Genomic DNA, 15,431 nt, shown 5'->3' on the forward strand with positions numbered 1-15,431 from the left:
ACTTTTCTTTATCATTAAAATTACATTTTTCTGTATGTAGAGTCCCTAAAAGAAAAGTCTAGCCATTGCGTTTTATAAAAAATAACATCTATCTAAAGTTAATATCTAGATGTGATCCTTAAAAATCTATATTTAAAATTGTTTCGTTATTTATTAGGCGTATGCAAAAGCTTTAGTTCTTTTTTCCCTATAAAAAAATTTTTTCCAGTTAAAAAAATTTCTTTTATATTAAAGAAATTTATGCATTGCTATGTAATTTTTTTGATTTAAAGAAATTTTTTGGTTGTTTCTTTCATTAAAATTAAAAAAATAATTTGATTATGTAATGCAAACATTTTTTTTTTTTTAATTAAGAGAAATATATTTTTAAAAATCAAAATAACTAAATTATGTTTTACATTTCTGTCACTACTCTCTTTAAAATTAAAAAACCATTTGTTTAAATTAAGTAAATGATTTGAACAAATAATTTATTTAAAATAGTTTAAAAAAGTCTAATAACGTAATTTCTTGACATTAAATCAATTTTTATTTCTTCGAAGGTATTTTTACTTCAACTTAAAAAAACCAAGTTAACGAAACAATTTCATCAATTTAAACTTTATTCATAACTTTTAACTCATCGTTATAAAGACGGTTATCGTGAGTGATCGTTTACGCTCTGAAACGCCATGAAAGCTAGAGACTGATAATTTGGAAGCATTATTGAGTGAAAACTCATCCCAAATGCAAGTAGAATAGCTTGGAGTCGACCTAGCAACAGTTGCAGGACAAATGAAAAGAGAAAATTCTAGAAGTCCGAAAATGAGCATGAATTGTCGCAAAACAACATTATCTGTCGGTTAAGTACGTGAGAGTCATTTCTAGACAGCGCAAAAAAAGATTTTTTGTAGAGAACTTTTACTGGCGATGAAAAGTGGATTATGTACGATAAGCGTAAACGCAAACACATTCGTGGGTGGACCCCCAACAGCCTTTCGGATATCGATGAAAAAAAAAATAATACCAAATATTCACCGCAAAAAATCTTTTGTGTATTTGATAGAACGTGAAAGATGTAATTTATTACGAGCTTTTTCGGGTGAAAACGGTTTATACTGAATGCTACAGTCAACAATTGAATGATTTGACCGATAAAACTGAGAAGAAAAAGCCATTTATTGGGAAAAGAAGTCATTTTGCTGCACGACAATACTAGGCCGCTTATTGTGTTCAAATCACTTTTCAACTATCATTAACTTGGGCTGGGAAGTTTTTTTTACACACAACATCTCTTTGGCGCCTTCGAATCATCATCTTTTCCGGTCGATGCAGCATTTCTTAACAAGACAGTTTCGAAATGTGGCAGAAATACGAAAATTGTTTGATAAATTTGATATCTTTTTTTACATACATACATTTCTTTCTCAAAGGAATTCAACAGTTAGCCGAAAGGTGGCAGAAGGTTATAGAAATGAAGAAAAATATTTATAATCACTGATGTATAGTCGCTATACTTTATGATAAACAAAAATAAAAATCGTAAAAAATTTTTTAAAAGACTAAAACTTGCATACATCCAATTTTATCTCTTTCGTTTAAATTTATCTGATTTTTAGTTTTAATTGATTCCGTCATTTTATTACAAAGGTTGATTAGGCTAATACGCGCGAATCCGATTAGTGACTAGACTCTTACTTTTATGGACTTTAGACTCAGCGAAAAAAAAAAGAGCGCATGGTGCATCTGCGTCGGTATCTCGCCGATATCTTTCCCACCGAATGACGGAAGAGCGCATCGCGCGAAGGAGAGCTGCGAAAAGATATGGATCATGGACGCAAATCTAAACTATCGATCTAAATTACGTTGCGCAACCTCCGCGATTCTGGCCGGGGACCGGCGAACCTTTGCCTCGCCGATCCGACTGAGATTAGGCGCGAAATCCCACGGAGAAGAGAATCGCCCCTTCCGGTTCGCCGGAGCGAGCTAATCGCAAATACTAACGACCGCACCGAATTATTCGACCACCACCATCGCCACCACTACGGGTCCGATGGTTAAGCATCGCCATTCGCTGGATTGTCCGCGAAGGGAACAGCACTGATTATCTTCGAAAGAGATATCCGTCGTGATTAGCCCGCTAAGCTCTATATTGTTGCGAGACAAATTTATCGAGCACCAAATCGTTCTCGGCTACTTGACTTCACTTTGGTTTCTAATGAAAGAATTAATTCTATCATTCTACACATTGAAAAATGTTAATTCTATACTGTTAAGAAAAGCAATTACTTAATTTATATATTTTTTTTTTAAATAACAAATATCTTTAACAAAAAATATTTTTTTGATGATAATCTTAAAATATATTTATTCTACAAATTTTTGAAAAACTAGTTATCATGTACTAAAACAAAAACAAAATTTATATTTTTTCAAAGTATATTATAAAATTTTATAAAATATGTTTTATATTACAAATGTTTTATAATACTTTTATACAATCAAAGAAAAATCAGAGTAATAAACAAAACTAATTTTTGTTTTAATTTAGTATTTTTAATTGAAATATTAAATTATTAGAATAGAATATATTTTGAATTTTAACAAACTTATAAATTTGCTAATATTTAAACTTATAATATACTTGTAAAACAAGTAATATTTACTTAATTCAAGTAATTTGCAGGACGCATTTTTCTATGTGTATTTTATACGCAGGTGGATTAATAAATAAAGTTCCTATCACTTTACAAATGTAATGGAGATAGAAATATTGATAATCAGCATTCAAAGTACCTTAAGTATTTAGTCTATGCATTTAAAGTTTTAATTTGTTTTTGTCGTTGTGTAATAGTCGCATTTAGTCATAGGTTCACACAAAGAAATGAAGTTTGGTTATTACTAGTAAAAATAATACTGTTGGCAGAAATAAAAATTACTGGCATTGCGTTTTGTTTCGCTCTTATTTTCTTTTTTTAATTTTTTATTTTAAACTTTTTTTTTAATTTTTTTTTATAACTTTTTTTATACAAATAAATTTTTAACTTTGGTACAAAGTTAATAAATTAAAGTTTATGTGTTTCAAAAATAACTAATTAAAGTTAAAAATTAAATTATTTAAAATTAATTAAGTTAAGTTAAAAATTATTAACTTTATTATTTAACTTTTAATTTGTTAATTACCTAATCTTGCAAATAAGTTACAAGACTTTGTAACAAGGTGCGATGCAAGAAGATCTCCCTAAAAGTTCTTGCGGTAGTCTCGCGCAACGAGACTCCGCTAGTGCAAGGCGTGCGTGCACGTCTCTGTTAAAGCCTCACTCGGGTCATTGACCGCACATGGCTTCATCAGACAAGCGCACGTGCTTGCCGGCTGGGCCGCCTCCCCACTCTTCTCGATCGACGGAGAGTGGGGAGGCGGCCCAGACGGCAAGCACGTGCGCTTGTCTGACGAAGCCATGTGCGGCCAATGACCTGAGTGGGGCTTTAACAGAGACGTGCACGCCTTGGGCTACCGGAGTCTCCCTGCCCGAGACTACCCTAACGACTTTTATAAAGAAATCTTCTTGCATCGCACCCTGTTACAAACTTTGCTATCCACAAACAACATAAATGAAATGTATTTACAATGAATCTGCCGCAGCAAACCTGCCCGCATTAAAGAAAAAATAATTCCAATAAAAGCATATTTAATGTTAAACGGGTGCAATTCCATTTTAAATAAAATAAAATTTGTTTTTATTTAAGAATATCTTTTCGCTTTGTTTTAAGAATAATTTATCCTTAATCGAAGATTATTTATTATTGGTGTTATTCTAAGCATAAAATATTCTTAGATTAAACTATTTATGCATTTCTTTAAGAATTCAATTTTTTGTGTGTTCTTTTTTTGTTCGTTCCGTAGTATTTTTAAGATTAAAAATACGTCTATCTCAACTTTGATTTTTAAATTTCCTTTTCTAACGATAACGGCAATGTATTCCAATTAAGAAAAAACAAAAACAATTATGAATCTAAAATTTGTGATTGTTCTGCACCCTCTATATAATCTAAATTTATTGTAAATATAACTTCCAAAACCCTCTATTTTCATAATTAGAAGGTGTTGAAAGATTAATTCTTTTCGTTGGATACCAATTTGTCATAAACATAGGAAACTCAAAAGATGGACGGAAAGAGAAAGAGAGAGAGGACAATAAAAACGGATTAACTTATAAAAAATGTGTTTTATTAAACGGTAATTATATCAAACAATAAATTTGTAATTTTGCAAAAAGATACATTTTTACATTTTAAAATCGGTCTTGTGTTTTTTTTATACCAAACTTTTATTTTATAAACATGAAGCGGATTAAACTTTGTTTAATTTAATCCAACGTAGCAGTTCATAAAATTAATTACTACACCGAACCAAAACTGTTTATAATGCAATCAAAGTATTCACTGTATTAATGAAAAATTCATTATAATTGGTCCAACAATGAATTTTATTATCATAATAAATTTTATTATCATAATTTAGGTTTTATATAATTTGAGTTATTAAACTACTACTAGAATTCATTATAACAACTATGTACATTGTACATACTTTAAATTATATTTTTTACATCAATATTTAAATAAAAAAAATATTTTTCTCTTTATTTCTTTAATAAATCTTATTTTCTTATATTTTTATAGATTACTAGACACAAAGAACGCAGTTTTAATTTTTAAATCTTACGTTTGTGTGTTACAGTATCACCGCAGCTTCGTGGCCGAGTAACTCCGCTCATTGCGCATCAGTCGGTAAGTCAAAAAACAATTCTTATTTTCTTATTTTAATGCTATGTAAATATCCTGCGCAGGACAAAAAAGGACATTAAAAAAAAAAGTTTGATAATAACTATAAAATATTAAGTGAAATAAATTTTAATAAAATTAGAATTGAGACAGATAGAAAAGATATTCATGTAATTGGGACTTTTGCTATTTGTGGAGACAGATCACATAGACCGAACAGACTTGACAGACTTTATAGGGAAAACATTTGTGCTCACGCTTTAGAATAAAATGGTGCATCGGCGGGGGGTATGTAGACCCTACTGAGAGGAGATTCTATCTCGTAAATCGTGCCACGCATTCAGGATTTTTCAGGAGAATCCGCAATATTATAGCCGCACGCCTCATAAACTGTTATAAATAATAAACCTTGTCACCATATTCTGTACAGATCAATAGTGAACACTATTTACGAGTTAGTTGATTCTTTTCATTTCTTTTTAGCTTTAAAAATTGACCATTGCAAAGTTTTTTTGAAATTTGGCCCGCAATTGATCCGAGGCCACGGATTATCTGTTCGCCTAAGAATTTTTTTACATCTTCCGACCTTTTTTAAGAGATTCACTTTTTAAGCTACGCGGTACGTAGAAAAGCGTACTCTCCGAGGGACACGTAGGAGTTTCTTAAAAATTTCTATTTTTTTTGTACCGCTATGTATTTGTAACAGTATTTTTTACCAATTTCTAATCTTTTGTTCCTATTGTTCTAATTCGTACAAATTCCAATTTTTTTTCGGGTCAAAAAAAACGTACTGATTTATTGATCGTGGGCAGCTTCGACCTAACGTTCATGTAAAAATACGATCAATTTAAAAGAAAATCGTAGTCTCTCAATGCCTCCAGAGGATCTTTTTAATACCTAAACTTTTTCAGGTTCCGCGAATTTTTGATAAAAATAGTTATTTAGAATAAATTTTGAAATCACGTTTACGATATTGCGCTTAAAAACTCTCGTTTACACATTCGTTGAATCCAATTGGATGCTAATTTATCTTGATCGTACATCAAAATCACGTGCTACAATTATCGTTATTTATTATCGAAATGCGCAATTATGCATATCCATGCCGAGCATAAATGTGCGAATTTGCTGGAGAAGTATCGAACGGAAGAGGGATATGCGAGCGTGCTCGAAACCGCTCGGATCTGTGTTGAGTTTAAATCCCATAAGCGGCCATAAATCTGGACGCGCTAAGCGCATTATTGTCACATAGTTGCATCATAGAAAATCTGCATTTACGACACGGTTTGCAACAACGACTCGATGATCCTGACAGATGGCCGCCGAAGAGAGAGACATTCTTACCGCTAACTATATAACTAATGCAAATCTAGATAAAGTATCCGTAATTGACCATTAACGTATATTTTAGTGCGTCTACTTAGCACTCTGTCTTTCAGTGACTGCCGTGAACAGGCATCCAATTATTCTTCGTATAGCTATACGAAAATAGAAATCTTCATCAAAATTCGTAAACAGAATTATTCTTCAAATCCATAAAAAAATATTATAATCGTCATTCCACAAATAAAAATAAATACATTACAAATACAGAGTATTAGAAAGTGTAGGATTAAATGGATAGAAAATGATTAAGAACTTTTTATATGTATATAAGATGTAGTTAATATAATAACGAAATTTTGTAATTATATTTTTCTATGAAATTTTACGAAATAAATTTGCTACTCGCTTGTCTATTTCAATGTATTTGTAATGCAAATGTCTATAACGATTTTTTCGGGCATTAGAAAATTAAAATACAACCTATTATTATAGTCTACAGCTGTTAAAAAAAAATTATTGCAATAGCGTTTTTTCGGAAGATTAATTTTTCCTGATGAATAATGTTATTCGACTGAATTAATCGGTTAGAAAATTTGATCTACGATAAAAGCCTATTTATGCTATCGTCTCGCCTAAACCGTAGCTAGATTATAGCTCTTCCAATTATCATCGCCGGCTGACTTCGAGGACAGTTAATTCTTCTCCGTCTCGTACGAGCAGGTGCGAAGAACGACCCAGCTGACGACGAGGTTAATCGCTGCTCTCGTTATTCTCTCTTCTTCATCTTCCATCGGTCCTTCGAAGTTGCCGTTCGAGCGGCATATAATCTCTTAAACGAGCTAATTAATAATCTGTCGACTGACTAGCAAACTCTGCTGGATCGTTCTCTCTCTTTCTATTAGTTATTTGTTCTCTCTGCATCTCTCTCTCTCTCTCTCTCTCTCTCTCTCTCTCCCTCTCTAAACAGTTTTATATAAAATACCATTTTTGCTCAAGGCACTGATTTTCTATCGAACTGAAATTAATTTAACAATTAATGGGGAAAAATACACGGGCAAGTAAGAGTCGGCGTAATAAGTACGCAGGAATTTTTAGTAAAGAATAAGTAAATGATATACTTTAATCATTTAATACTGTAATTAAATACAATATTAAATCATTAAAGTTTTCAACATCATTATAACGATGTGTCAAATTTATTTGTTGGATTACTTTATCTCATGAAAATCAATCCTGATGCAGTCTCAATAAAAAATCAAGGATCGCACACGCTGGATGGTGCAATCCAAGAGATAAATATAAATAATTTACATACATTAATTGTTATCGGGGTACTAATGATAACAAAAACCTGAAACAAAACGTTTAATGTAATATTTGATTATAAATTAAAGAATGACATTTCTTATTAAAAATTCTTGCACACTCATTACAGCGCCGATTCTCATTTGCCTGTATTTGTTTAAATTTGTTGGAAGTCATTTATTATTAAAATTATTTTATAAATGTTGTAATACTTTGTTTAGGGAACTTTATAGACAGGGTGGCGCGCAAATTTGTATCAATTTCGCGTAATCACGATCGATGATGAGTTTCTGCGGCTAGAGCATGATCAGATTGTAATTGATCGCGTTTCACGGTTACTTTTATAGCGTGAAAGAATGCGTCGTAACCACCTGACGAAGGCGATGAGAATAAATTCAGTATCGTGGCTCGTAAAACATATAATAATACGAAAGTAATAAAGTCTTCCTGAAACGTTTCTCTAGCTCATGCACAAATATATTGTCTGTATAATTTACATTTGAATTTGCGCCGCAATAGAAATTTTGCATCATTATACTTCTGTAAATTATCACAATGTGTTTGCGGTGTAAATTATTACGAAAACTAATGAATAGAACGCGTGATGAAGTATTTAGACAGTCGGGTCATATAAAATGAAATAATAATAAAAATTCGTTTCGCCAAGTTGTCCTATCTTAACAATCAAACATGATGCGCAGTATCTTTATATTTTTTTTTGTTCTAGCATTGTCTCGCATGTTGGATTCTTTCGAATTTTTCCCATTTAGTAATGCGAACCGACTAGGCGACACAAGTATTGTTCCGTCTTCGTTATTTATGGATTATGCCAACAAAGACAATTTGTGTCAACCTAAAAGGAAAACGCCCATTGTCGCCTTCGTTTTACGATTTGTAGCTGTTTGCATAATTCTTTTCTCTGTATAATTCGGCGTTTGAGCAAAAAGCGACAAAACTATCAGGCGTCACCTCTTAAGTAGCGTTAAGAGAAACGTCGCCGACTCCGCGAATGTATGCATATGTGCGAAAGGAAGAGAAAAGAAAAGGGAGATCTCTCCAGTGCCACCCATGGAGTTTCTGGTGGCTCCATTCCTTGGATCCTACCGTTCTCATGTTCTCCCCTCGCGTTCCATTCTTGCGTGTTTTCGTCATTCTTTACGTTTCTTTCATCAACGATGATTGCAATAATATAAAACTGGAGTTCTTGAATTTTGAGACGATAATTATCAAAAGTCAATCTTTCAAAAAGATACCAGGCGGAATAGCTACTTTTTAATTATTGGCTTATTATAAAAATTATTTTTTGTACGAAGATCTTATTAAATATGTTCCTCGTTAATTAAAAGTAGATTGACTTGTGATATCTACAATTAATGCTTTATTTATACGAGTTATACTGATTGCATTTCTTTTTTTTTTAAATATTTTACGAATACTGGGATAAATTCTCTATCTCCTTCCTAAAGAATGTTTAATATAAAAGTTTGACTAAAGAATAGACCTACTGTTGCGTTGTCGACCTGAAGCTTATTTCACAATAGTAAAAACGTAAAGTCGTAAGGTTGTAAACCGCGATTGTACGTCTATTTCTACCAATTAGCTTCTAGCTTTAAATTACAGCCTTATGGCCTTATGTTATGTAGAATAGACTTCAGTTTGAGAATGAACTTGGACCAGAACGTTTCGGGAAACTTCCTTGATGTATGCGCGGCCGTATTATATATGGAGTGAGTATATCTTTTTATACTATAATTTTTTCTCTTTATTTTTAATTAATTCTCGTTTATATTGAAGAGATTTCATGAAATATTGAAAAAAATTGAACTTTAAGCAATAATTTTAAATTAAAATGCGAGAAATGTCGGTATCACATTTGCATTAAATGAAGAAATAATATTAGCCATTAAATGCTATAAATAATATTCAAAACTGTTTTTTGTAATTAACTTTAAATTTTTGTAACTCTTTCATACTCTTTTTTTATAAAATACATTCTTTTATTAATAAAATTGTTTAACATGTACATGCAATGCTTTTAATTTATATCTATTTATACATATTAAAACGTCATTTTACTGAATAACTTACTTTTTTTTAATAGTTGACGTTTAAATTATTTTTTTAAATAATTTGTATGTTTCTCTCTCTTTTAATTTTAAGATATGATGAAAGTATTTTTATCTTAAGTCGTTTTTGTTTTAAAGTTTTGAATCTTATTTGAAAACGTGCATTTCTCTTATCTTGTCGATTATAACAATATATACATTTAAACATTAGATACATATATAATTTCTTTTAAATAAACAATTATATAAATACTTTCTAGAAATGTTAAGTATCTATATACAAGAGACGAAAGAATTTTTTAATACTTTTAAAAGTAATAAAAATTAATTTTAACGAATAATCTTACGCAAAAGATTAAAAATAACGTGTTGATTGTGAGTTAAGGCAGTCAAATATTTGACTGATAAAATTTTGTTGGGCATAAAATCAAGTGGGAGTGCATTCGAACAAAATTTTACTAAATAAAATAAAATAAATTTTTATTTTTTTTTAATTTTAGATTCAACGTTAAACGTACTTTTATGCCTTAAATCAAATTAGGAATATAATTTTTACCTCTAAAAGGCTACGAGTATAGTGTAATATAATTTAGGAACTCGAATTCTCCATCCTCATACCGATGTCGTGATCGACCAACATTTTTTCCCCGACATTTCTCCGACGATCTTGTGCACCACGCGGATGAGCCGCGGTTGGTGGCGGCATTAGCGGGACACTGGTATTAGTGATGCGTATGTATATACTTACAGAAAGAGAATGAGAGGAGGACCCGATCCGGACGCGCGATCCCCGCGCGTCGCTACTTACTGATATTTATTGCGCCCAGAAATGTGTACGGGCCGCCATAAATCTCCGCATTCACACGAAGTTCCTAATTTACATATTCTCCGCCGAATGCTTCTCTCTATTTCTCCCGTTCTCTCTCACACTCTTTCCCTCACTTCTCCTTCCTCCATGACTTTCTTGCCGTCCTCTTTTCTCCTTGTTGCATCCTCTTTTCTCCTTCTGTACGCGATGTTTCGTTTTTTTTTTATGACTCTCTTCTTGAATTTTCTGTTTTTCTCGTCTGTCTTGCGTCGACACTAACTTAGTTGTTCTATGTCAAAAAAAACCTTGCTCACTAAGTCGAGAAATGTCGCCGAAATTGGAATGGATAAATGAGATAATACGTGAAATGAAGAAGCGCTTGGTTAGACGAAGCAACTCGACTCTCTTCTCTCTGTCTGGCTACAAATGACGCTTGCCGAAATTGCAATTTCGTGTGATCACCGAGAATGGCGAGTGCCAAAATTTAGCCGAAAAACGTCAGACGTTTGGCGGACGAGAGATTTCGAAGACAACGAGAGTGGACACCGTCTTTCGTAAACGCGCTTCTTAATGGTACATTAACCTTTGCCGGCCCTCGAAATAGCTCGTTCGATTGCAATTAAGGTATCGATCGTAAATTCGTTCGCCCCCGAAGAACAACTTGTAGCGACGCGAAACGAGCAGCTCGTAAGAACTCGCCCCCACCGTACACTTCTCTCCGTCTCGGAGCTGTCAGAAGCGGCGAGAGTCATTTTTACAAACCGCTAATTCGTTACCAACTTTTATCACTGCGCTCGTAATTGCATGCCGCGCCGTCGGGCCTTCATTACGAACCTAAGCACTTTCAATGTTCATCGATCAATCCCGTAGCTTCTAATTTTTCCCGCGTCAACGCGCGTATACGTTTATTTCCCGTTAGGGTACGATCCTAGCTTTTGTCGGCTTTCCTTTCTCAATTTCTTAATCCAATAACAGATTATCCTACTTTACATATTCATCGTTACATTTTATTATTAAAAGATACGAATAATCAAGTGTTACAAATGTTAAAATATATAATGCCCTGACATTTGAGGCGGCCATCTATTGGATATAAATGTTTCTCGTAATTTATAAAAATATCCGTCAGCATAAATAGGAAATGACTGTTAATTTCGTCGTCGGCTTCGTACCGTATCGGCTTCATCGCGATTTTATCGCAGTTAATCACCGGCAATCTCAACGATTAACCCTTCCGCACTTGCAACTTGCGGGAGGATGAAAACGCGTCTCTCCCGCGCGAAGTACGACGAGGTGGGCAAGGGTTAATACCTCACCTCCATCCTTCCAGCCGAAATCATCGCGGAACGAGGCGTGAGAAAACGATTATACCCGGCAAGGCCGCTCTCTCTCGTCGAGGGGCACCCGCCGATACATTATAATGCGTATTTATGCGTTCGATGTTGCGCGCGGGTATACGTCGCACGCGTGTGCGGCTGGCGCGAGAAAGAGAAGAACAAAAGTATAGTCGTGAGAAAGAGAGCATGAGAGATGCGACACGACAAAGAGAGAAAGAGAAAGAGAGAGAGAGAGAGCGCGCGGGAAGGAGAGGCGCGGATGCAGGACAGGCTGCAACTGCTCGGGGGTGGGAGTGCATGGATGCAGCGCAGCGGGTGGAGAAGCGTCTTCCCCGAGAGAGCCTCGTAAAATGGAAATCAATTATATCTACACTTAACCACTTAAACTGGTTTCGCCACGGTCCTAAAGCCCGGTCCTCTCTCTTTCTTTCTCTGTCTTTCATTCTCGTCGCGTGGGGATGAGCAATGCGCACGGAGAGAACGTTACACGCGGTGTCAAGGAAAGAGGGAGGTGGTGAGGAGAAAACGAGGGGAGGAAAGTATCGAGAGAAATGAGAGGTAGAGAAAGAGACAGAGAGAGAAAGCAAAAATATGGGGGGTACGTGTAGAGCAGCCGGTGAGCACCGCTAGAGGCTTCACCCTTTTCTTTCTCCTTTTCTTTCTTCTCCTCCTTCCACTCGTCTTCTTCTTTTTCTTCTTCGTCCTCTCCTGTTGCTCTTCGTCGGTCTGCGGCAAGCCGCAGATCATTCGTATCAACATAATTACAAGCTCGGGAGCCGCCTCTCTGTTTCTCTCACCTCGCTCCACCCATCACGACGTAACACACGATCGCTTTCGCGCCCCGGTGAAACCTCCGTTGTCTTCTTCTTCTTCTTCCTCTTCTTCTTCTTCTACGCCGTCTTTTGCTCCTTTCGCGTTTCTTCCGACCGTGGATTCTTTCTACCTGGCCGCCGCGTCCTACGTCGCTAACTCGAATCCTTAAAAGACTCTCTCAAGTACTCGCTGAATGTCTTTGGAGTAATTGGTGAACGTCCTACATGCAATTTAGATGTTCAACTTTGGTTTCCTTGTTTTCGCAAACCAAAAGAATATTAAGCTATTCTTTCTTCATGGTGAAGATTTTAGATTGTTGTTTATCAAGTTGAAAGGAAGATGCAGAGATCTTTATCACGAAAACTTTGAAATCCTTTAGATAATAATTTTACTATTTCGTAATTTTATTATTTTATAACCTTTAAAGGTCATTAAAACTTGGTATTTTTAACATTCTAAGTATCCTGTATAACTCGCTTAAACAATAAAATATGACGCGGAATGGAAAATGTATAATGCACTTCGCTTACCGTTCATTAATTTGATCACGCTGTTCCCCTTCTCTAATTGAATTACTTGTTATGGCGGGAAGTGTCATCATATATGTGAAACAATGTTGATGACTGTGAAACAATGTGCGTTTTCGTTATTGGCATTCGGTTTAACGCTTCATATTTCGCTTCACGTTCGATGTGAAGGATTAAAGGGCACCTCATGTCGCCGCGGTTGCGCTTGATCGCGCGAAACAGTAGGTGCGGCGATCCGACATGACCTACGAACGCGACGTGAAGCAACCGTTGCCAGAAGGACTGTACATTGCCATACGGCGATAGCAACATGCTCCCGATGCTGGACCGAGAGTTCGAGTGACAGAAAGAAAGAACAAGAAGAAGGGAGAGAGTTGGTGAGAAAAGGTGTTAGTCATGGAACGAACCGAGCCCTTAAAGCGACCGCATCTGAGAATAATTGCTCGCTGACAGGCCGTGAAATGAATTTATTTAATTTCAGATAGGTATAACAGAATTACACGGCAGTTGGAGGTGCGATGAAGCCTGGGTGGCGTGGCGAGGGCGTACATTGGGTGAAGAAAGTGTGGGTGACAGAAAGGACGCACGGCATTCGCGAAATGAATGTAAAACGTACCAAGTGCCGCGATCGTAAGAAAGACGATATTGACATGATACACGGAGGAAACGATTTCTTTAGACTCGATAAATTTTATTGTAGCCAAACAAAATTTCGAATGGTCCAAACAAACCAATGCAATGTTTGAATTAATAAGTAGGATTAGTAATTTATTAGTTATTTTCGTCGAATAATAGATGTTTGAATAAAACAACTTTCAGTCAAATAAATAGGAATAGTAATTCCTGAAATTCATGAAATCTTTTTCTTTGTGTAGAATTTACATCCTCGCAAAAACTTGAATGAAAAATAGAATAATCCTGTTACTAATAATTTTGCTCAAGCGATATAACGCTTCGTCCATCAAAAAATATTTCTCACATTAAATTGGCATGTAAGTAGAAATTAATTGACTAATGCTAGTGAGTTTAATTAATAGGAATTTCTTATATTGTATTAATATTTTTATATCAATATTTTAAGGACATTGTTCGTTAGGGTTTAAGTAAAAATAAACTGCATGCACTTAGATAAGTTTCTCAATAACGATAAATAATTTATTTATAAACGAAAAAAATACAAAGAATATAAATAATGGAGGAAGGAGATCGATAAGAAACGCAAAAAGTACAGGCGATTGAGTGATCGAAGCCGATTAATGAAAATTCATTTATTTTCGTCGTGCTACATCGAGGAGATACGGCGCTGAACTATTCGCTATCATAAGGTTCCCTTATATGTACAAATTGCACCGTCCTGTGGCAAGACGCGCGTTAATACTATCGCGGTATATAATACAATTACGTCGAATCGTTTACTCTTTCACGCACGATTTCACGTTCGCCGTTGCATTTACATATTTAGCATACATACATACATACATACATACATAGTCAATCGTCACGTTACAACAGATACTTGTTCGTTCTATGATGAGCACGGAATTATTATTTACAGTTCGAGATCGAAAACCAGAGTACAAAGATCCGCGTGCTCCGCGATCCTTCTCTGATACTCGCAAATCTCTACGATGAGATATTACGCGGACACGGAGCGAGACGCGTCCTGCCGCTAAACCGTTCGCAGCGAGACGTCGAGATTTATGACAACACTGATCTGCGAATAAATTCGATTCTCGCAACCTCGAGTATCCGAATTGCTCAGATTCTGTATATATTTCCTATTTTCCTCAAATCTTTGGATATTTCAATGCTTGTTTCTCAAACATATTTTGATGTAACTTTCTCGATCATTAAAAATTCGAAATAAATATGCAAACTCGCATTTTCAGTTCTGTGGGACTTCTCGATGCCCAAGTCCGCGTATTCGGATACTTGATTCGTGTTGCTGACACGGAAACTTTAGCTGCCGATACGCTCGCCCAGCGTATAGTATTAATGGAACGACACATGTATACACAGAATTACATTTATATATTATATAAATATCTACGCGTTACACACACGGTCCGCAGTTAACACACTGGGCGCTAGGGATAGTTCTTTGGTTGCACGTTGGTGTTGAAGAGTAAACACGAACGTTAAGAACACCAGACACGCTTAGCTCGCAGTCGCAAGCGACGCGCTGCGACACATCGTCCTCTCTGTATACATATGCGATATGGGACTAATTATAAGCGACATCACAAGGAATGGGAGCAATCGAGAAAAATCAGCTTGAAGCTTATACTCCTCTCGCTCTTCTTTATAAATTGATTTAAAAACATATAATGTGCAATCCTTTATCTCATTAAAGAATTAAATCACTAATATATTATTAATGATTACACACAACATTATAAAATTATACAATCATACATTATAACATGATAATAATAATATTAATTCTAAAAATTATTTACAATAAAGGATATTTATATTAAATAAA

The sequence above is a fragment of the Solenopsis invicta genome, chromosome 16 (assembly GCF_016802725.1).
Source record: "Solenopsis invicta isolate M01_SB chromosome 16, UNIL_Sinv_3.0, whole genome shotgun sequence".
Classification (NCBI taxonomy): domain Eukaryota; kingdom Metazoa; phylum Arthropoda; class Insecta; order Hymenoptera; family Formicidae; genus Solenopsis; species Solenopsis invicta.